This window comes from Furipterus horrens, unplaced genomic scaffold (assembly GCF_987537825.1).
Source record: "Furipterus horrens unplaced genomic scaffold, mFurHor1.1.pri manual_scaffold_10, whole genome shotgun sequence".
Classification (NCBI taxonomy): domain Eukaryota; kingdom Metazoa; phylum Chordata; class Mammalia; order Chiroptera; family Furipteridae; genus Furipterus; species Furipterus horrens.
Genome location: NW_028327180.1, coordinates 69195709 through 69219855, shown reverse-complemented (window position 1 = coordinate 69219855; position 24147 = coordinate 69195709). Strand labels below are relative to the sequence as shown.

At 41.2% G+C, this 24147-nt stretch overlaps 1 protein-coding gene across 2 annotated transcripts in view; it reads right to left on the bottom strand.

The window, feature by feature from the left end:
- GRXCR2 (glutaredoxin and cysteine rich domain containing 2) overlaps positions 1-24147 on the bottom strand; it is a 47969-nt gene that overhangs the window by 17587 nt on the left and 6235 nt on the right. The window lies entirely within an intron of this gene.

Here is a 24147-nt window from a genome sequence, read left to right as displayed (position 1 = left end):
GGAAAAGTTGCTTTTGCTGTTCAACACATTGTTCAACTTGTTTCTGTTTCTCCAAGTGCAGTGAGACCATCTGAGGTACTACTGATGGCTGCAAAAAATGCACTTAGGACCCCCGAGGGAACACAGCATACCAGGGAGACTGCAGTGATAACTATTGGGAAGACAGCAACAAGAGACTTAAGGATACTCCTCAGCCAGTGCCCTGCCCCCATGAACCAGACCAGTTCGTATCAAATAAATCAAAGAATGCACCTGACAGGGCATTGACCAGTTTTAACCAAGTGGCTTTCTGGTTAATTTTCGTATTTGCTACAATACCAGAGGCACTGACCCAAGAACAGCAGGGGGAATTTGATACGGCACAGACTACTCCTCGTTTAGCCAATAAGCCATCTAAAGCAACTCTAATATCTACAACTGCCATAGCAGGAAATTTCGGGGACCTCTGTCGCACAGTTAGAGCCTAGTAGACTCAGCGACAGTTGCCAGGAGCATTGTCTTCTCATACATTAACAGAGAGAAAAAGCAAAAGAAATAAAGTTTTGATATTGGAGATGAAGGTCTTAATCCATGATCTTCAGAGAGGTACCCACCTCAAGATGCCATCTTCTGGGGAGAAAACTCTCTAGTCGAGTTGAATGTTAGATCTCCAGCTGGTGTGCAGTTCCCGGAGTCTGGAGGAGCCCCTTCTAACTGGGGAGGGTGGGCACAAGGTTCACATCCCTGAAGTTCGGCCATCATCTGGGCAGTAAGGAGGACCTGGTATGATCCCTTTACAAGAAGGTTAAAGGCAGTCTTTGTTCTTAGTGAATCCAAATCAGGAGGGTGGGAGAAAATTGGAAACGTTGGTATGGAGAATCATAGCCACATATTTGAGGAAGCCAGAATTCAGGATCCAGTTCGATTTACAGGCAAATAACAAAACCTCAAAGACAATAAACAGGACTAGAATCTGATATCCACAAGGTTGTGTTATAGTTGTCTATGAAACGTAGTTTTTCTTCACCAAAACCCTCATTTCTATCAAGGATAATCGCAGGAAAACTAATTTGTTTGCAAAGTAAGTCCAGTCTCATTAAACTTGGCTGATTATTTACATAAGTGCAGCAAGAATAGTGACTGACCACATAGGGGCCTTTTAAATCTGTTTTGCTGGAGCTCTTCATATGGAATCTTAGGTTGGACTTCTGAAACCGTCTCCAGACTAGGAAACCAGGCCAAGAACTCACCATAAGGCTTTTCCAGGAATACAGAGTTGAGGCTCCTGGGCCTGCCAGGAAGTGGCCTTCTTTATTTATCTGAGAAGGCTACCAGGATTCCTATAGGCAAGGTATCAGCAGGTTTATCCCAGGGGCTTTTATTGACTCCCTTAAGTTAACCTTAGTTCCATAAAATTATCCTGTCCTGTCATATCTGATTCTGTGCAGGTTCTTAAATACGACATTCCAGTCAAAGCTTTGGTAATATAACCTGTGTTTCTAACTGTGTTCTGTTATAAGGAGAACAAAATCTTATTGACTTATGCAATTCACTATATTGCCATGAAAATAAAAATATTCAATATGTTTCTGAATTTTGAAGGGATCAAGTAGGGAAAAAAAGTAAAGGTTTCAATTCTGTTTACAAAGGTATACTTTTAAAAATTATTATAAATCATAGATAGCTTAAATGTGGGAAAAAATTAAGGAACCAGCAATGCTTCAAAAAAGAAGTTATAAAAAACTTATAATCATCCTCATCAGCTCATTCAATTGCATATTATTAATTCTTACTCTGCTTGAATACAGTTTTTCCAACAGGTCTGAAAATTCTCACCCAATTCAGTTTTATTATCTTAAAGTTATCAGAAACCTATATTCGTCCCAGTCTTTTTCATGAATCTCCCTGAAGATGAAACACCTTTACAAAAGCATTGGAATAAAACAATAATGGCCTATAAATGAAAAAAAAAATGACAAAAAACATTCTTTTTATTTCAATAAAAAAGAGCCATGGTTAAAGATTTGATGACAGTTCATTTGATAAGGAAATGCAGGTATTTTTGTGGTATAAATTAATTTAGGATGATAATTGGACAGTGAGAGCATTGACAAATTTCTAGAAATTTAGAAAACTTTTTGGATTATCTATATTAGTAATATATCCATATATCTACAACCTAAGAAGGTTTATCATCATTTATTATTTGACATGCTTCCCACATAATTTAACATACCAAATAAAACTAATTATTTTAACATCTCTCTTTTACAAGATGAGAAACAAATCCTTTGAGATTTTCCAGGGGCTCCCTTAAAAATTTCAAATTTACTTCAAGGTCAAAATGGCTACATTTAGAATTTGATTTGGGGAACTTGTCAAAATGTCAAAAGGTTTGAACATAAGTGACAATAAATGATTTTAAGGCAAAAACAGAAGGTTACATAGCTGTGAATAAAACTTAGCTCTTTTGATAGTGAGAAGACTGGGTTTTCTTAAGTAATCAAAGAGCTAATAAAGACAAAGTGAAGTACAGAAAATTACTTTGGTAAGACACAGAAACCTTTGCTTTCCAGGTAGATTACTCAAAAGGTTAAACAAAGAAAGGAAACCGTCACAATCTCTTATTAAGATCAGAGCAATATTCCAAGAAAACTTTGTCCTTTTAACAGGAAGTCAAATTCTAATTTTGTACCAGTGTACTTTTGATATATATTTCCTGGCTGGTTTGGCTCAGTGGATTGAGCGTCGGCCTGCGAGCTAAGTGTCGCTGGTTCGATCTTCCAGTCAGGGCACATCAGAGAAGGAAAACTCTGACTCCAAAAAACCTCCGCTGCCTTGCGGCATACCTCTTCAGGGGAAAGGCTAAGGGAGTAAACCCCGACAGAAAATCTGGAGCCGGAGTCCCTAAGGCGGTTTGACGTTGTAGTCAACACCGGCAACTCCTGCGGCGCACCTGAAGCCAAGCTGTATTGACTCCGTCTTTCCCTTGGACCCTTCAGCTGCGAAGAGAGGGGGGGTCTGCTGCATGGGCAACAGCAGACCCTCCATATCACCCCGCCCAGGCTCTGTAGCTTCAGCTTCACTGGAGAGGACACTCCAGCGTCATCGCAAGATGTCGATTCAACACGGGAGGAGACAGATACCGTGTCACTCCCGAGTCGGACTGCACAGCCATTCTCGGCGGTGCAGATAGACTCTTAAGAAGCTACACCATCGTCTCTCGAGACGGACGGCTGCCGACGACGACGACTTTTGATATGAAAATTCATTCTTTGAAAACTTAAGTAAATCCATTCCCATTTTAGTCACCTTGACCACACATAAAATTCCTTCTTCAATATTCATTTTCCGGAAACTTTCTACAATATTTTTTATACCCATCCAGGTTTTGTCCTACATTTTTCTTTCTCATTCTGGAACAACCAGTCTTTCTACTTTGCTTACGTTCTTTTCATACATAGCTGTTTCTAAGTACTTTTAATTACATATATTAATTACAATTCTTAACCCTAGAATCCTTTATTCCTAGTGAAAGCTAAGAAATAAGCAATGGGGCATGCCTGTAACACTAGCATTCTGGAGACTGGCAAACTTATAAATACATTTCGTGATTTCTGGAAGTATATCCTTCCTCATAGTAAAAGTTTTAATGTGGCATAAAACATGTTTACTGATAGACCTAAATAGTTTTAGTTACTCTGTAAAAGGAAGACAAAAGTAGATAAATCTGTATAATAATTAACGTTCCAGTATTTTATCTTATTGGAAATGATCTAGATTTTTAACGAACATCCGTCATTTAACTCATCTCACTTTAACTTTAAGTTTTCAAGTTACCAAAAAGATGTTGGAAATTATTTAAGCAGACAGTAAAGCATAATTACTATTGTAAAGCCCATTTATAAACTTTTACTCGCATCTATTTAATTTCCTTGTTCTTAACAATTATGTTTAGATTACTCATGAAAAATTCATGAGATATTAAACAGCTAACAGTCAATTTAAGTTATCTTTCTTGCTGACAAATTCGGTAAGAGAGACAACATAAGCTTATTTGACTTTTTAATAAAACTAGGTAGAATAAAAGTATTATATTTAATGCTATTAACTCTAAACACATGCCTGTTTTAATTAAACCAACAAGCTTAAACTAGTTTTTATTTACCAAAGATTTATCCTAGATCACATGAACTTGAAAAATATTTGGGTTAGTTTCTATATTTCTAAGAGTATATTTGATTTATGTAAATTGCTTCTTTGTCTTTAAGCCAATTAAATAGAGCTCTTTACTAATGAATTTTGGCAATATCACCTGGAGGTAGAAAAATATCACACATCGAAAGCATATATACATAGACATATAGAAACACAGAGACAGGTGCAGAGATCTTATAGCTTTTGTTTTTAAACTTTAGCTAAGAGACAGGTATGGTAACGTAAAACTCACTAGTTTATGAAAGAACAGTTTAATCCAAATTGAGTTTCTGGTGGATAGAATAAGTTAAGATAGCTAAAGCTTTTAGTAACATTTGTAGAAAAGAATTTTCAGTTTTTTCATTCACCTGATTTCCAAATAGCTTCTGGGTTTTTTTTTTTTTTTTTCTGATCAAAATTCTATCCCTGAAGTTTGCATTTCAAGAAATGGCTCTGTGTCCCTGGAAGAGAGCAGGTAGAACAGTTACATTTCAAAGACACAGAGAAAGGATGTAAGTTTCTCTAAGAAGGGTTCCTCCCACCCGCCAAATCCAGGTCTACAACAGTTGCTAGCCTTTTGAGGTGAACACAGATTTGGAGATTGGTGAAAAGAATAGATGAGCTCTGGATTGTTTCTAAAGCCAAATTTCTGTTTTTTTGATAAAGACTTGAGCTGTAAGACAACTATAATTGTATTTAATTCTTCAAAGGACTGGATTGCAGCCTGAGTGGCATCAAGAGAATGACCCTCCATCTGCTTCTTTTTTCTCAGGGAGACCTTCAGCTAAGATGGAAATCAAAAGGGGGTCAAATGCATGGTGACGGAAGGGGAGTAGAAAGTAGGTGGTGAGCACACAATGCAGGTACAGGTGATATATTAGCGGATGGTTCACTTGAAACTTACCCTGTGTTATTAACCATGGTCACCCCAATACATTTAACTTTAAAAAAAGATCCTTGTGTTTTAAATTTAGAGCTGTGCTTCTTTGAAATGTTTTAGTAAATCCCTCCATAATATCTTCAGACTGTTTTTCTTTCCCTCTGGGTACACAGTTGTTATTTTAGTTTAGGCAAGAAGGTTAAAAAGGAGGGTCCTATCAGACTCTGAATATCAGCTTCCCATTTTGCCAACTTCTGACCAGAGAGCTACATACTTAAAAAAAAACAAACCTTCGACCATCTTGCCAGGTTTCATGGGGAGAAAGAGTAAACATTCCTGGCAGTACTGAACAACCCCCTAGACACAGCAGGCAACCCAAAAGAGGGTGTGAAAGATGCCACCTGCCCAAGATGCAGAGCCACTTCCAAAGATAACGAAAAGAAAGAAAGAAAGACTCAGACAAGTCCCCAGAGCGGAGACAGTCACTAGGGCCCCACCTGCAAACGGAGTGCAACCCACATTTCTGTCCAGCCATAGTTTGGCAGTTTCCAAGCAAATACTCAGAACACAAAATTGAGACAAACGAGAAGACAATAACTGTCCCAGAGAGAGAGAGGATTGCTAACCAAGGTTTTTTGCTGCTGATCTAAACTTGGAAGGGAAGGGACATGCAACTTTCCCTTTCCTCTCTCAACCACACATCACAGACAGAGATCTGGGCGAGCTGCCTTTGGTAAGAATTCTTAACCTTTGCTGGCATCTGCCAGTTTTCCCCGGATCCTGTCTGTAGGCTCAGGGGAGAGTGGGGTGTCCCAGCAGATCTTGTGCTAACCACCAAAAAACTGAAGCCTCACACTGGACCCAGGCCAGTTTAAGTTGGAACCGGTCCAACCCTGGACCCAGTTCAGTTTCTAAACCGGACCCAGTCAAACTCTGGCAGTTTCCAAAAAGAAATGCTAAAAGCTCATAACTCAAAAGCTATGGAGTAGGGTCAGGATCTGAGAAGGGCTTACGCACAACCCCCAGAAGCAGGGAGAAAACACTGGGCTCAACAAGCACCTACCCCTAGCTGCTAGGTGCTCCTGGAGGCTGTTGGAGGTCTCTCCCAGTTCCCTCTACTGGCACCAGAACTGTTAAAAGGTAGAGAGAGGCACATTAAAAACTTTAAGAGTTTATCTGAGCAAAAATGGATCGAATTGGGCAGTGCCGAACCAGAAGCAGTTGGGAGAACTCCCAACAAAATAAGTTTAAATGGAGAAAAATATTTATATAGATAAATATGTTCTCCATAACATTATTCAAAATAGAAAAATATTGAAAAAGAACTTCAATGTTCAACAGTAGGAATTCTACAATGTGTAAGATTATGTAGTCATTTTTTAAAGACTTACAAAGGGTTTGAAATAATATTAAATAATACATATGATACAAATTAAGTGGGGAAAGAAATAACACAATATTTTTTTGTCCTGTGATTTAGAATTCAGTATATAAAACTGTACAGGTGAAAAAGACTCAAATACATTAAAATGTTAACAATGGTTCTAAGAAGGTGATTAGTAGTGATTTTTATTTTTTCATATTGTTATATACTTTTCTAAATTTCACATAATGAGCTAGTATTGATTTTAATATTAGGAAACACAGTATTTTTCAAAAGTAAACTATACCTAACATTTTAAAGTACAGATAAATTTATGCAATTTGCTGGAGAAAATTAAATCTTCAATGTTCCACCATTTGTCCTTTGATTGAACTCAAATAATAAAAAATCATATTTTATTGTTAAAAATGTATTTTTATACCACTTAAATACAAAAAAAAATGACTTTGATTTAAATAAAACTTAAGGTAGAATCACTGACTCACGACTATACCCACTTGCAGAAAATTTTGATGGGTTATTGAAAGTAGAGATGATTTATGTAACAAAATTAATCAATTTATAACCTCATTATGGAGCTCATTAGTTTTTGAAAGCTCTCATGGACATCTAACCAAGTGATTAGACATGGTGTCCCTAATGGTGGGACAAACTAACATTCTGTGTCTCCAAATATGACGCTCTATTTACAGATGGCGTATCCAAACCAGGACATTATTGATGATGAAAGGCACTACTTACAGTTATGCTGGGACAGCAGGATAAATAATCATCCTCATTGATGAGGTGTTCTGGTCAAAAATGTTTAATATTCACCTAATCAAGACTTTAGACCTAACTTTCAGTTTACAGGAAGCATAGCAGCTAGAAGAACGCGCTCAATGGCCCTGAGAGGAAACAATCAGATAGATGGACAAAACCACTGTGTGAGACATCCTATGGGACAACTGGTGTCACCAAAAAGTCAATACCCCAGAGGAAAATGTTGGCATGAGAAGAACATTCTAGATTTAAAGAGATATAACCAAATATAATATATGAACCTTGATCAGTTCCTGGAGAAACCTGACTCAAGACTTAGTATCAGATGCAACTAGAGAATTAGTGTTAATTCTCTTAGGCAAAATAATGTTATGTGATTATGTGGCAGAATGTCCTTTTTGTGGGAGATACATACTGAAATATTTAAGGTAGTGTCAAGATGTCTGCGATTTATTATTAAAAAGTTTATATATGCATACATGTTAACAATTCTTGGTAGTTGTTTATTATACTATTCAAATTTTTCATGTTTGAAAAATTATAATAAAAATTGGGGGCAAATAACGCTCTTAAAAATATTCATAGTATCTTGGTTTGCATTTTGATTTAGACCCTAGTGTATTCTGAATCTCTTAAGAGTACAGTTTTTATCCTATCCCATCTGATGTCATTTACTGGACTTTATTTTTATGTATACTTTGAGATTTGGGAGATTATAGTAAATGTGTGTCTTGACAAAAGAAATGTGCAATTATTGCAAATTGAGTATGAACATTATCCTTTAGCAATCTTTCCTCATCTATCATTTCTAATCAGAGCAGGGCTTATAAATTAAACATCTTTTTAATCTGCTCATACATTACTGTGCAGAGAGAGAGAGAGAGAGAGAGAGAGAGAGAGAGAGAGAGAGAATGTGTGTGTGTGTTTAAAGTCCAGTCTGGCATTTCCTTTTGAAATATTGTTATGGCAGAAAATTATTATAGTTATTGATCATTTGTAGAGAGTTGTGAGAATTCATGGGATGTTATTTAAAAAATGAAAAACAAAATCTAAATTTACCATCCTCCCACCTGCTCCACCACCTATCAGAGCAGAAATTTCCAAGCCAGTGCCTTAAGTGGCTCTCATACTCCACATCACCACTTTTCTTCTCCAAGGCTGCTTGGGCTCCCTCAGGAATGGGTTTTTCATTATGGATCTAGGTGACAGGGAACACAGTCTGGTGGCTTGTCCCACTTGTCTCCCCCAGGCTGTATGACAATGTGATGAGCAGTCAGCCCATTCAAAGTGTGGGATCAGGAGTTTTGACCAGAAGGTAGGGTATTTTCTCCCATGCCATCATTTCCCAAAGTATGACCCACAGAGCTAATAGTTACTGCTTAAAATAAAAATATCCTAATAAAAGAAGTTTGGGAAGTGCTGGGTTAAGCTGAGTTAAACTGATTTCTTTGGTGCAAGACGTCCTAGAATGTTAAGGATGCTGATGTAGTTTGTCAGTCTCAACCTGGGGATACACTGTTTCTAAAATGTAGTGCCCACAATATTCTTTTTATTGTCAGAATTCCATTTCATAGCCTCGGTGTTCTGAGAAAAACAGTCTTGGAGATTTTGTTCTAAGATACTTGCCTGCTTAAAAATTCTCCCCACCTCCCACTCTCACAGTCTTCATAGGGGAAAACAGCTACTGCTATTGAGCATTTGCTATATATGAGAAGGGCATTACACAGATAGGAAAACTGAAAACCGAAGCTCAGAAAGGTTAAATTATCTGCTCAGGGTCCCACAGTCAAAAAAATGTCAGTCATGATCATCCCCCAGGTCCTACCTCGAAATTCATGCTTCTCACCACTAATAATGCTTCACTTGCATCATCAAATTGACCACTTGGGGAAAAATAGTTATCGGTAATTCTTTAAAAGTGGGACAGAAAATGCTTTTAACCAGTCTCGTCATAAGCTAAAACACGTAACAGACTTCTGCATATATGAGTGAGGCCTCTCTGTGGCTGGCATGTAACTTAGCTGCCTGTGCAGTCGGTTCTCTGTGCTCTGCCTCACAGGAGACCCCACAGTTGGCTTTGAAATTTAACCACCTGCATTATCTGTAAATCACCGGAATGGAGGAGAGATAAGCCATCTTCGTTGTACTTTGAAGTGCCTTTTCCTCATTGCCTCTGAGCGGAGCTGGCACAAGTCTTCGTATCACAAGCCAAAACCCCCACGTCAGAATGTAAAGGGAAGGTTCCCAGAGGACCCAGCAGACGAGAAGGGTAGTGGAAAAACACCAGCCGTGCCAGGTACCACAGGCCAAAATCTGGGACTCCATTAAACAATAATCACTTGGGATTAGTCTACCATTGCAAAGACCCTGTCCCTGCAGCCCCTGGTGTGCCAGCTCGAGAATAAAAAACTAATTTTTCTAACTCTTCTCTCACCTCTGATTTAATCTGCTTTTCTATCAGACACAAAGAAAAAAGAGATTTCAGAAGCTGCAAAGCTTTGGTTCTGAGTTTTCTCTAGCCCAGCACTCTCCGAGAGAAAAATAATGTAATTCACATATGTACTTTTTAAATTTCCAGTAGTAACATTCAAAATGCAAAAAGAAATAAGTGAAATTCATTTTAATAACACTTAATCCAATCTATCCAAACCTTTATCGTTTCATTATGTAATCCAACAGAAGAATGGTATTCATAACATATTCCATATTCTTTTCTGCTTACTCAATCTTCAGACTCCTATGTGTGTTTTACACTTAGAGCATCTCAATTAGGTCACCAAACTGTCTATTAGAAATACCTGATCTGCTTTCAGATTTTATGAAATTTATCATTGATGAAATTCACACACCCAAGTTGTTCCAATCATACTTAAAAGTTTTCCAGTAACTGAGTTGAGTATCAGTTTTAAAGTGTATATGTAAATTAAATGAAAAGTTTAGCTCCTTATTCACAGTAGCCACATTTCAAGGCTCAGAAGCCACAGTAGCCACGATGACTTGTGGCTACTCAGCGCAGCTAGTGTAAAGAGTTCTTAATGGCGTCAGTAAGTGCCCCCTACAGGGCACTATGGAAATGTGTGGAAACATTTATTTTTCAGTACCGGACTCACAATGAACACCTCAGACAATTAGTGGGTGAGACACGAGGGGTATGGACATCCTGCGATATGAAGGGAAGTCCTGCCCAACAGGAGATTGTCCCACACCTCTGATTCTCGCATGGGTAAAATACCTGTTTACAATGATCTGAGCCTAAACCTGTTGGTTGGTTGGTTGGTTTCTTGGTGCAAGTGGGGCACTTGGCTTTAATATACAATACATTTAGAGGGACTGAAAATGCATATAAATTAAGGGAAGTTTGTACTTTGTCTTTTTCAGAGCTCGGCCAAGAACTGTCTACCATTCTGGACAATTACTTCACAGACTGAAATGCTGCTGCGGTATCAGATATCATCTGTAGCTGTCATTGTCACAGGGCAACGAGACATGGAACATCTTCTAGTGAAATCACACTCAAGCATTTGCTATTAAAATACGTATTTTATTATCAATTATTGGCCTTTTATTTCTCTTTCTATCAGAGCAAGACTGTTGTATGGTTTTTGAAATTATATCTGTAGGTGGACTGTTTAATCTATTTATTTCATTCTAGAATAATAAAGAGGTGTTCTGAAATAACTGTTACTAAAAGCAAGCCTGTGTCTGACGGGTTGAGAGCCACTGCTCTGTAGAGAGAAGCACTAGTTCAAGCCGATGAAGACTGCCATCTGCAGGAGAGAGAGAGAACTGAGCCTGCGTCCCAGAACGAGCCAGAAACCGGTGCCGCTGAATGATTCTAGACAACAAAAAAGAGCTGCCTCAATTCAACAAATATGTACTTTACACCCCTGATTCCAAAGCACTGAACTAGAAGACTGGGTTATGGCAGTGCTCCCCAGGAGCCCACAGGCTAGTGTGGGAAAGTCTATGGGACTAGGGAGGTGGGGGTCAGGTCAAGCGGGCCAGAATAATCAGCTGGTCAGGCTTCAACACTATGAAGTAAATGTCCGCTGGTCAAGCCTTTCTAGTAGCAACTCGTCCAGGTTAGTTAATCTAAGAAAATGCAACAAGAGTGCTAGAGTTCCTGCACATAAATTTAATTCTTTTCTCAAAATATATACCAGCTTAGAAAATCTACATTAAAAGTTAGACAAGTAATACATGAATATAGCCTTTTGTGGGGTAGAGGTTTGAAATTAGAGAGGTATAAAGAATAAAACAAAAAGGTCTCCTTTGCCCTTCCTTAAAGGTGACTATTACTGTCAATCCAGAATATGGCCTTCCTAACATTTATGCATATATATCTATATAGATATATCTATATAGATATATATGCATGCAGATACAAATAGCTGGTTTTGTTTTTTAAACATAAATGAAGTTAAATATGTATATATGGGCATATGTTTGCAGATATATATGTATAATACATTTAAGTTTATATATACTAATAACTTTACAACTATTTTTTAATTACAAAATATCTTAGAGATCTGTGTCAATTCATATAGTTCTCCCTCATTGATTTTAAGATTCCATGCTAATTCGGACTTCCGGCCAAGATGGAGGCTTAGACGGACGCGCTAGGTCTCCCTCTACAACTAGAGAGGAATACAACTACTTCAAAACAAAGGATAACTAGAAATTCCAGAAAATAAAACTACACGGAAGCCCAACATATGAAGTTATAAACCAGCGGCGCCCTTTGGGCAGGTAGGACGAGAGAAAGGGGGCGGAGCTGTTTGCGGTCGCACCTGGGACAGCGGCGGGGAGAACAACCCCGGCTGCAGTCGACCCCCGGCAGCTCGCGACCCCAACGCTGGGGAAAGCAGCCACCACATCGCCTTGAACAGTGAGGCCCAGGGGGGCGGGAGGACGGATCCCGGTCTCCTAGCGGAATAACTGTGTGAATCCATCTTGGACCCCCGCCCCCAAAGAAAGCACCACAGGGCTGCGAAATAGGTCGCGGACAAGCAGGCGTCGGTCGCTAATTTGTGACGCGTACACAGGCACTGCCCCCGACAGCCGGCCCAAGAAAACAAAACGCATCTGTCAAAATGAGGCAGACAACTATAGAAATCACGGTGGCACAGCTCACCAGGCAACAGATAGAGAACCTGACAGATGAACAGATAAGAAACCTGTCAGATGATCAGTTCTGGGCCATTGTTATCAGGTGGCTTACAGAATTCACAAAAGATCTGGAAAAAGATGAGAAAGAAGCGAAAAACACTCATAACGAAAGGAACAAAACCACATACGAGACAGATGGTGAGGAAATAAAATCCAGAGTTCATTTCAACAAACTGGAATATGGAGAAGTAACAAGCAGTCAACCAATGCAGCGAGAGGAAATGGGAAGCAACAATGAGAGGATCAGAAACCTCTGGGACAGCTATAAAAGGCCCAACATAAGAATCATTGGTTTGCCAGAGAGCGAGGAAGATGAACTAGAACTTGAAAAATTGAGTGAAAATATAATAAAGAAGAACTTCCCAGACTTGGGGAAGGAAATAGACTTACAGGTCCAGGAAGCACAGAGAGTTCCAAAAAAACTGGACCCAGGGAGAACCACTCCAAGACACATTATAATCAAAATGTCAAAAATTAAAGATAAAGAGAGAATCTTAAAAGCAGCAAGAGAGAAGAAAAGAATTATGTACAAAGGGGTCCCAATTAGACTATCAGCTGACTTCTCAAGGGAGACCCTGCAGGCAAGAAGGGACTGGCAAGAAATATTCAAAGTAATGAAAATCCAAAACCTACAACCATGAATACTCTATCCAGCGAAATTGTCATTCAGAATAGAAGGACAGAGAAAGTGTTTCCAGGACAAAATAAAACTGAAAGAGTTCATTAGATCCAAACCACTGTTATATGAGATGTTAAAGGGACTGGTTTAGAAAAAGGAGGATCAAGACAATGAAATCTAAAATGAAAACTGCATCACAAGAAACAACAGAAGCTAGGGAATTGAAACAAAGGCAAACTAAACAGGCAACGAGAGTGGAAAAAGAACTATAGTTACGGGGAACATATTGGGGGGAGGTCAACAGGGAGGGGGAATGGGGAGAGGGAGGGAGATGATATAGGCATTAAGGATCATGGTAGGAGGGAATGGAATAGACAGAGAGAGGTTGAGAAGAACTGTATGCACAACTAATGGACATGATCTAAAAGGGGGGGACAACTGGAGGGAGGGGGGCCACCGGGTGGAGGGGAGCAGAGGGAAGGGAAATTGGCACAAATGTAATATTATAATCAATAAAACACATTAAAAAAAAAGATTCCATGCTAATTCATTGTAAATAAATCAATCATTCTTCAACAAATGTTAAGTACATACTATGCTTGAAAGTATTCTAGGTGCTGGGGATGTAATAGTAGACAACAACAAATATTTTTTAAAAAGAGGCAAAAATCCTTGCCTTCATGGAGCTTATATTCCAGTGGAGGGAAACAGACTATAAACTTTAAAAATAAGTTAATAATATATAGTATGTGAAAAAGTGAAAATTGCTATGGCAATAAATAGAACAGGATAAAGGGGGTTAGGAGTATTAGACCCAGAGTGGGGTGGATTGCAATTAAGAAGAGGGTGAATAGAGCAGGTCTTACTGAGAAGCAGGCTTGGGAGGATGAGGGAGAGAGCTATAAGCACATTGTGGGGAAGAGTTTTCCAGGCAGGAGGGATGGCCAGTGCAAAGGCCCTGAGGTAGGAATGTAACTAGCAGGTTGAAGAAAGCTAGGATGCCACTGCTGCTGGAAAGGGCAAGAGTAGAAAAAAGCAGGAAGACCAGGTCAAAGGTGATTGCAAAAATCTGTTAAAGAGATTTTAGTGGCTTAAGATCAGGGTGGTAGCTGTGCCAACAATGAGAACTGGTCAGATTCTAAACACAGCATTTTGAAGTTAAGAGTCAACAGGTTTTACTGCTGTTATTCATGTGGGGAGTAAGGAAGTGGGGGGAGAATCAGAGATGATTCCAGGGTTCTCTCCTAAGCTCCTGGAAGTGTGCTGCATTAACTGATGTGTACCACAGTTGGTAACCTGCTCCTTATGAACTACCACTCAGGTTATTTCCTGGTTTTCTATTATAAATGATTCTGCAAAGATTATCCGTGTGCATGTACCTTTGTGCACACCCAGTAGGGTCTCCCACTGAACAGTTTTACATGTCTCTCTCCTTTGGAATGAGCTGATCTACCCTAATCCATGAGGGAGGACAGATGTGTGCTAAGGAGAGGCAAGGAATCAGTGCAGGAAGCCTAGTGAGTAATAGGTAGTCTTTTATCTTGTATACTTTCCTTTCTTGAATCATGCCATTCCCCAATTAATATTGTGCATTACAACATCAAATAACAGTGAATATTTTTAAGCACTTAAGTGCCAGGCCTCATGTTAAATGATTTACAAGCTCCTTTTTACCCTCATGACAACAGTATGAAGTAAATGTTTAAATTATGTCCACTGCATAGATAAGAATAAAAAGAAGAACTTGAAGGGGTCAAGCGCATCCCAGGGTCACACATGTAGAAGTGATGGAACTTGAATTTTAATCTAAACAGTCCGACCGTGGAGCCCAATTCTCAACCAGCTACGCTATGCAGCATTTAAATATAAATAAACTCCTACATCATCCCTGCATTTTTTTCCTTGAGACAAAATACTTTCAATTCCACTTACAGTAAGGACTATGCATAGCCCCACTTTTAGCAGTGCAATGTAATACAAAGGGCACAAGTTTGGAATTATCTCCTTCTGGCTGTGTGATCTTGGGTAAATTGCTTAACCTCTCTGAACCTCAGAAGAGTGGGTCAAGTCCCTGAGAAAATAAAACACAGCATGCCTAATTTTCTATAGAGATTTTTAAGTATAAAAACTTCTGAAATATTTTAGATCCAAGTGTCCTTTTTGTGGCTGAAAATTGGCCATGAAGTCCAGAGTTTCTACTGGAGAAACCTAGATCATTCTTTTCACTCTCTGAGGTCCCCCTCTGGTTGATCAGTTTCCTCTGAAACTCAGCATCCTCTTCCTTCTCCATGACCTACTCCCTAAGCTGTGTCAGAGCTACCAATAAAGTCACCACAAGATTTCAGGGCTGTGGAAAGAAGACCTGCCTCCAAGTCAAAAGATGAGGGAGCTAATCCCAACTCAAGCCATCAGACTACTGTGCGACTGAACAAGTCATAGCCCTGACTGGTCTCTGTTTCCTTATCTCTAAAATCAACAGTCGACTAAATACACTCTAAAGTCTCTCTCGGGAATGAACATCCCACAGTTCTACCTCTAGTAGTGATGGGAAGAAAGAGGATGATGGATACAGTGAGCATGAAGAATCTGGCCTCCTACCTACCTTTATTTGTCAGAGGCCACAATTGACTCTTTCTCTGGAGCCGATATGCAACTCTTGCTCATGCACAGAAAGTCATTTTTTGCCTGAGGAAATAAAATGTTCTGGGACATTTTACAAAAATTCCACTTAAATTCTCAGAAGAGCCCCAAATTCACATCAAGCAGGGCATTTCATGAAGCCTGAGGTCTCAAATGTTGTCTGTAAGCACCTCTCCCCTATGAAAATTTTACAGAACTTCAGAGATGTGTCCTGGGCTGCCTGGTTTAAACCAGCTTTGTCAGTGGAGGCTGAGGAGCACATGCGACCGGAGATGAGCTACGTCTGACCGACTCCAAACCCAGGGAGCGGACTGTGTGCGAACATGGGTCTCTGCCCAGAGAGTCACGAGGCACTAAAAACAGAGCTCAGGGAGGATGACCTCACTCCCCTCTTCCTGCTCAAAGCGCCTCCACCCCACCTCACCCCACCCCCAGGTCAGAATGCAGGGAACACACATGTTCACAAACACACACACACCACCTCTCCCCCAATCCTGAGAACCATCGCCTCTGAAGAAACAATCTTCTCTGAACCTTAACTGCAGGGTCCACAATTTCCCTAGCCCTTCTCTGAGGATCTCTCCCCCTGCTCTGTTTGGTCCCTGCAGGAGGCACAAGACCCCACCACCCTGGTCACAGCGACTAGTTCAGTGTTGAGCAGATCACTGAAACACGATAAATCAAATGCTTCCCTGATGTTTCTGTACCTATTCCAGAAGATCGAGCTGCCCTGAAACTTACTGGTTTCCCACGACAACCATTTCGTTCTCCCCCGTGGTTCTATAGCTGGGGTTTCGGTCATCTGGAGGCTGGGCTGGCCTGGAGCAGCTGGGGTGCTCACTCGCATGCTGTTGATGGCAGCATCTCATTACTTACCCGCCATGGCCTCCCCACATGGTTTGGGCTTCACAGGGCACGCCAGCTGGGTTCCCAGGGGGAGCATTCCAAGCAGGCAAGTTCCAATTTCCCTGTCACTTATCAGGCTTGCTAAAGTCCCATCAGCCAAAGAAGTCCCACATCCCAGCTCAGAGTCACTGAGGGATGGCTCTACATTGCAGCATGAATACCGAAAAGCATGGCTCTTTGGGGGTCACCAATTAACCAGTAAACTTCCTTTTGTGCTTAAGCTGGTTTGAGTTGCTGTCACTTGTTACCAAACTACTCAGGACAAATATAGAGTCTAAAGATCTGAATTCAAGTCTTGTCCATACCACTGTGCAGCCAAAAACTTACCTGACCTATCTGAGATTCAGTCTCTCATCCTTAAAAGCAGGATTATACTCAGTTCAGAACACTATTACAAAAAGTAAATAAAACAAAAAGCCCAAAAACATTTTGTAAATTTCAACGTACTACACAAATAGATGTACTATACAAATAAACACATCACGGTGATGGTAAAGAAAGTGAAACTCAAAGTTCAAATCAATTCAGCTTGTTAGTCATTCATTTCACAGTTATTAGGTACCTACATTGTGTACAATACTATTATAACTGGATGGTGTGCAGAGGGAGGAGATGACCAAGCCCTCAAAGAATTTTAAGTCCATATGGGAATATAGGTATACACATATATAACATTAACCCAACCCCCCCTCAATGCTGCCTCAAGAGAAGAATTAAAAATCACTATGGAAAGAGATGGAGAAATAAGTCATTCTGAGCTGCAAGGTTATCTTCGAATACATGGTACTTAACTTGGGCCGTATAAAATGTGTTGGTTTTATATACTCAGAGGTGGCAAAACGCATTCAGGAAAGTGGTCATTAAATCAACAAAGGTTGGGAAACATATAGTAGGTGCTTAATAAAGTTTATGTCTGTATATGGTGTATGTTATGGATGATGAGTGAACAAATGGTATTCCAAGAGTTGCCAATAGTCCAGCGTTTCTGCAATAAAGAGAATATGGGAGGCCGTGGTAAGAGGTAAAACTGGAAGAGTAGATTGGGGTTGCATTATGATGAGCCTTGAATACCAGCTCAAAAGCAGTGACATTTATTTAAGTGGGGAGTCACTGAGGATCCTGGAGCATAATAACGACAAAATCAGAACCTTGTTTTGCAAAAATAGGTCTGCTGTAATGTGGGATGAACCTGACACTGATACTTATACTTCCTCTTACAGAAGTGTCCTCCCTCTTTCTCAGTCTATGGAGTGTCCCTTGGCCTGACAGCCCTACTCTCTCACTCTTCTCCAGTGGGGGTCAGATGATTCAACCCGGCCAATGGAAGCATTTCAGCCACTTGGAGCACAGTGATTGGTTCAGGTAGAGGCACTCAATTCAAGGTAGGCCAATGAGATTGTCTCTTGGGACTGTGGGTAGAAGTGTTGGAAAAGACATGCCCTTTTCCCATCTCGACTGGTATTATTAACATGGTATTATGTGAGCCTGAAGTTCATGGTGACCAGTAAAGCCAGTCTGAGAATGAAACTAACAGAGGACAAAATAGAGACAATTGACAAAGGGAGTCAATGACTCATAGCTTCATTTGAGTCCCTGAATAGAGCTCCTTGAGAGTAATGCACCTCTGAATTTCCAACCACACTGGAAGGAATCCAATCACATTTCCACTGGATTTGGTTTTCAGTTGTTTTGTTATGAAATGATTCCCAACTTAATATAGTTGGGCACTATGTTAATCCTGTAGTCATTCATTCATTTACTAAATATGTTTACGTGCTTACTGTGTGCCAGGTACTCCTCTAGGTACTGGAAGTAGAGTGAAAACACAGACAAGAATTCTACTGTCATAGAACTTACATTCTAGAGTGAACAAAGGGGTAGATTAGATGACTTTAGAGTGATAATGTGGGGGGAGGATCCTGAAGGGCTTAATAAGCCCTTTCAAGGATTCAGCTTTTGTTCTAAGAAACAGGAAGCCATGGGATGTTTTGAGCAAAGGTAGGGTGTACACCATCCAGGTTTAAAAGGATCGGATCGCTCTGGCAGCCACATTTTGTATGAAGAAGGACACAAGGAAAAGGAGAAGGACACTGGAAATCAGCAAACAGGACAGTGGCTTGCTCCATGGTGGCTGCCGAGAAGGTAGCGAGACCTGGGCAGCTTCTGCACCTACTTTGAAGGTGAAGACCAACAGGTATTGCTGATGAATTGGACATGGAGTCATGTAAGGGAAAGGAAAGTGGTGGGGAGAACTCCAGCATTTTCACCTGAGCACCGCAAAGGCTCAAGATGTTATTAGTAGAGGTGGGGAAGACTGAGAGAGGAACGAGTTCGTGGATGAAGATCAGGCATTTGTTTTTATCATATTAAATGTCATTTGCCTATTGGGCTTTTAAGTGGAGACACAGAGTAGGTGGTTAAATACCACAGGCTCAAGTCCGAAGAAAACATCTGGACTGAAGTTATAAAACTGCACCGAGCTCAGAGAAAGATCACAGGATGCTTCAGCCTCATCAATCACGAGGGTAAAGATGCTCTTGCTGCTTTACTTGTCCTCTGCCCCCGCCCCTACTCCCATTTGTAACTAACTGCTTCACAAGACCCAGATGTGTTTTCCTCCCGTCTCTGGGGTTGAGTCTATATTCTAACAATCCTATCTAAGAAAAGGTTTTCAACTTTAAAGTTCAGCTCCAGAAATCCAAGAGCTTAGGAATGACTGTGGTCAAGAAGCAAAAACAAAACTAACAAATAAACAAAACTCACTAGGAACAAAGCTTCCTACCTGAGAAGTCTCAAGGAAATCTGGAAATTCCTGGGACAGACACCAGGAGGAGCAGGACAGGCCCAGACAGGAACGCAGGGGCCACAGGTGGTGGAGTGGGTCTCAATTCAGAATCCTGGTAGGTTTCATCAGCAGATGAATGCTAAAATGTTCTAAGGATTTTTTCACTTAACACAGGAACAATGAATATGGAGGGATGTTTTAAATGTTAATGGAAGCAGTACTAAAGAAGAAAATGGAACCTATTGTTTTGCACACAGCTGGATCTACTGAAGGAAATTCAGTGAGTATTTTTGAGGGTTCCTTTCAAAACACGCTTACTTAAAATAAGTAAAACCTCCAGGGAGTCATACCATAGGGAAAAATCCTGGGAGTGGAAATGAGGAGCTCTGGCTTCCAGCTCCAGCACTATGGCAGATCACTGATTTCCAAATGTCACAGTCTAAGATCACTCATTATTGTTATGAAGTGGAAGAAGGACAACGTGCGTGGTAATGGCAGAACTGGGAGCACTGAATACCACAACGCATGGGTGCTGGGCTGAGGCCCCTGACAGGACAACGTCCTAAGGCTCCTGTGTCTAGAAAACATGGGGTAAGGTTGAGGGCTTTGGGAGAAGAATACTGGATTCAAATCCCAGCTCTGGGGCTCCCTAACAATTTACTCACACTCTCTGCACTCGGTTTTCTCATCTGCAAAATGGTGATTATAATGCTTCTTGACTTATTATGAAGGTTAAATAAGGTATTATACATGCAGCACTTAGCATGGTGCCCAGTATATAATAAGTATTCGATAGTTATAAGCGTTTATTGCTACCATGTGTAATTCTCGTAACAAGGCTGTGAAGTGTGTAGTCATTAATACTGCTGTGTTACAGCTGTCAAATTAGAGTGATTGAATAACTTGTTGAAGGTCACACTGCTGGTACATAATAAACATCACTAGTAAGTAGTAAAGAACTTGGAGATGTTTTTGTACTCGGAAGGGGTTGCGGGGTCTTTCAGTTTGTTCTCTAATGCTGAGCTCAGTGCAGGTGCAGGACTTCCCTGTGCTGTTCCTCAGCCTGAGGTGCTATCAGCATCCACCTGCGTGCCACTGCCTCCGTCCACATAGCCTCTGCTCACTCCCATTTCACAGTTTCAGAGAAGTGTCTCCTGAACGTCAGCCTAAAACAGTCCCCACCACCCCCACCAGAGTAACTGCCTGTGATGCTGCCCTGTTTCATTTTCTTTGCAGAAGCAATTGATTAACGTGATCATTTGACTGTCGTCTATCTCTTTACACCAGAACATAAACTCCCTGAGGAAAATGACTGTGGCCTTTTCACCACTCCATCCCCATTGCCTGGACTAGAGCCCAGCACATAGTAGATGCTCAATAAATAAAAGATGAAGGCCTGACTAATAAACCATCTGCCTAAGCCTTCTGACTGTGAACTCGATTTACTTCTCCTATAAATCTTCTTCAGTAGTCTTCTATCTTAGATCTGTCTGCAAATGACAAAGCAGTTGGGAAAAATACTCCTGCTCCCTGTACTGCCCCCCATCAGTTTCCCTCTCCTGCACATATCCAAGGCTAACGGGACAGTACAATCAGACGTGACCTTCTCCTCTCCCGGAGGCTGGTGCTAAATGGTGAGGAGTAACGAGATTCCCATCGCTCTCACTCATTCTAAGCGTCACCGTGGCTGAGCCAACAGTGGGACTCCCATTGTGCATCAGACTTCATTTCACCCCCATGCTGATGTACCTGCAAGCGGAATCTCTGTCAAGTTTGTTTTAATCACAGCGTTCCAGAGGGAAATGCCAACTGAGTTCATTACTAAAATAAATCAAAACTACACAAAAGGCATCCCGCTTTATCTTCTCCAGCTCGGGGGCGGGTCATAAGTCAACAGCCATTGAAACACATGCCATGTCTTGTCAGAAGACTCTCCCGGCCGGCACCCTCAGGCCCCCGCTTGGCCTTTGGGAATCTGAATCACCCTCTCCACTAACCTTGTTGCCCAGAGGTTTTCTCTGTATTTCTTTCCAATAATTTCCCCACTGTCCATAAAAAGAACTTAAGTATTAATTATCACGATACTATATGAACTCTATAGTCTCCACTGTTGCCACATCTGAGATACAGTGGTAAGCAGTAACTATGCTTCCTACCCACAATCGAATGAGGCAGACAACACAAAACATGATATAAATCAATTCATTATAAATTGTGAGAAGTGCTGTTAACGAAACACATGCAGGGCTGAGGCCAAGAGACCTACTTTAGAGAAAGCAGTTAAGATTTAAGCTGAGTTTGGAAGAATGATGTCAGCTCTGTGAAGTGAGCGCATGTGTGTGTGTGCCTGCCCATGTCCATCAAAAGCCACATCCCCATTCCGGGGATGAGGAAACCAAGGCCGCAGGAGGCTACATTTCCCGCCCAAGGTCTCTCACGGACTATGAGGCGGGGTTGGAACCCCATCAGTCTAACTGCAAGTCGCACACTCTCCATGGTGCTATGCTATTTCTTGCTTAAATCACAGAAAATGAAGGACTGGCACTTAATTGGGGGAAGACGTAAAGTTCCTTCCCTGTGTGTCCCCAGAACGTGGTGGTGACTGCTGGGTGAGGTTGCTGGGGAAGCAGAGCTAGCAGCTGTGGGTCTGCAGCTGGGAAGAGGCCCTCTCTCAGGAGCGGGACCAAGAAAGGTGGCAAGGGAGACTCAAGCAGAAGGAAAACAGGAAGGCCAAGAGAAGCTCTACCTGGAGGAAATATGGCTGACAAGAGGCCCAAGGAAATACATAGGAGAGAAAACATAGGACAGAATTAAGTGAGATCCCAATCTCACACCTCTGGGCCCCACTCAGCAGGCAGTACTTAGATATTGGCTGAATGTCAACGTCCATTTCTGAACCCCCCTTGGGTGCCGCATGCAAACTGCCTTTTGCCATTTCCTCCTTCATCCATTCAAAGCGCACGGACTGAGCGTGTTCTAATGCCAGGCACTGATGATACAAAGATGAAGGAAGTGGTCAGTGACTGGTCTTATCTAAAACAGTGGTCACCTCTGACTCCCCAAGTCAGCCGGCAAGTGCCCAGCCAGAGGCCCCAAGGAGCCGCACCGGTGCTGAATGCCAGCGCTGGGCCAGGCGCTGGGCCACGTCTAGGAGTACAGAGGTGAATAACACCCTATCAGCCACCGGAGGTGAGGGCCCAGGGAAGGAGACGGGTGGGTCTGCAGACATTTACAACCAGTGGGCCAGGGACTGTGGGAGAGGTAAGTACAGGGGGCCAGTGGATGGAAGAACTGTCCCTTCTTTTGCTTATTCAGCAAATAATTACAGAGCTCCTACTGTGCGCGAGACTCTGCCCTACATGCTGAGGATACGGTGTGAACGTTAAACTCCTTGCCCTCATGGAGCTGATGTCCCAGGGGGAGGGGAAGATAATCAACAAATAACTAATAAGCAAATAAGTGATTTTACTTGATAGTGTTGTTTAGAAGAACACAAAACAGAAGTGAAGGAGAGCGACAGAGAGGTGAGGAAGCTACTCCAGAGTGAGTCAGTAGGAAGGCAAGGCGCTGAAGAAGGGCCCTAAATAGCAGGTGAGCCGGCCACGCAAAGACCTGGAGGAGGAGGGTTAGAGGCAGAGGCCCGTGCAGAGGACTAAAGTGGGGACAATGTGGCCCAGTCAAGAAACTGGAGGAAGGTCAGCACAACCAGAGTAAAATCATCAAATGAAGGTGGAGTGGACCCACCAGACAGGAGATCCGGTTTTGGACACAGCAGCGCCATTCACGAGGGCCTGGTGAGGCTTTAGGATTTTATTCATAGTGCAATGGGAAGCCTTTGAACGATTTTAAGAAAGACACTTATATGCTCTGATTTACATTTTCAAAAGGTAACTGTGATCAAATGGGTTATTGAACACTAGAGTCTGAACATTTATCTTCTTTTAATAAACCTTTTACTTTGGAATAATTTTAGATTCATAGAAAAGTTACAGAAATAGTACAGAGACCGCCTATACCATTCGCCCACTTTCTCCCACTGTTAACACCTTACATAACTATGGTACGTTCAGCACGACGGAGACATTGCCATCGGCAGATTACCATTAACTGAACTGCAAACCTCATTTGGATTTTCCCAGTGTTCCCACTCATGTATTTTTTCTGCTCCAGGATCCAATTCAGGACAGTACACTGTATTTAGACACAACTTCTTTTAAGTAATCTTCCTATATTTAAGAAAATACCCATGTTAGCAAGATTCAGCTTCTCTGGTTTGTAACTAAAAGTCCTGATAGATAAGGAGCTACTTCTAGAGACTTCTTCTGTCATCTAGAAAAGAGATGAGGAAGCCTAGTCAAAAGAATGGGATGTATATCAATTTAATCAATACAGCCCCAAATTAGGAAGAACAGTCTCAGAATAATCTTTTACAATAAATTTAGCTTTATGAAAACCTTAATACATTGCCCTAAATTTTCTCATTTTTGCATGAGAATAGAGAATCTTTATATGGATTTATACTGGTCCAGCCCACAGAATCACATTTGGGGACAATGCCTTACGAAAAAAATTACAATTTCTTACTCAACCCACAAACATTTACTGGGCACTTTCTATGTTGTAGGTACTATGCTCTCCTCTCCAGATAGATGTATTTCCTGGCCTCTGTGAGGACATCGGAGGAGTTTTGCTTTTAGAAGCATGCTACGGACCAAGGAAAACCAAAGAGCTAACTGCAGAAAAGACATATTCAGAGATGTACTGCTACCCTTATGGAGCTAGTGATTACGGGCAACCTGACACTGAAGTGTTGGCTGTACATG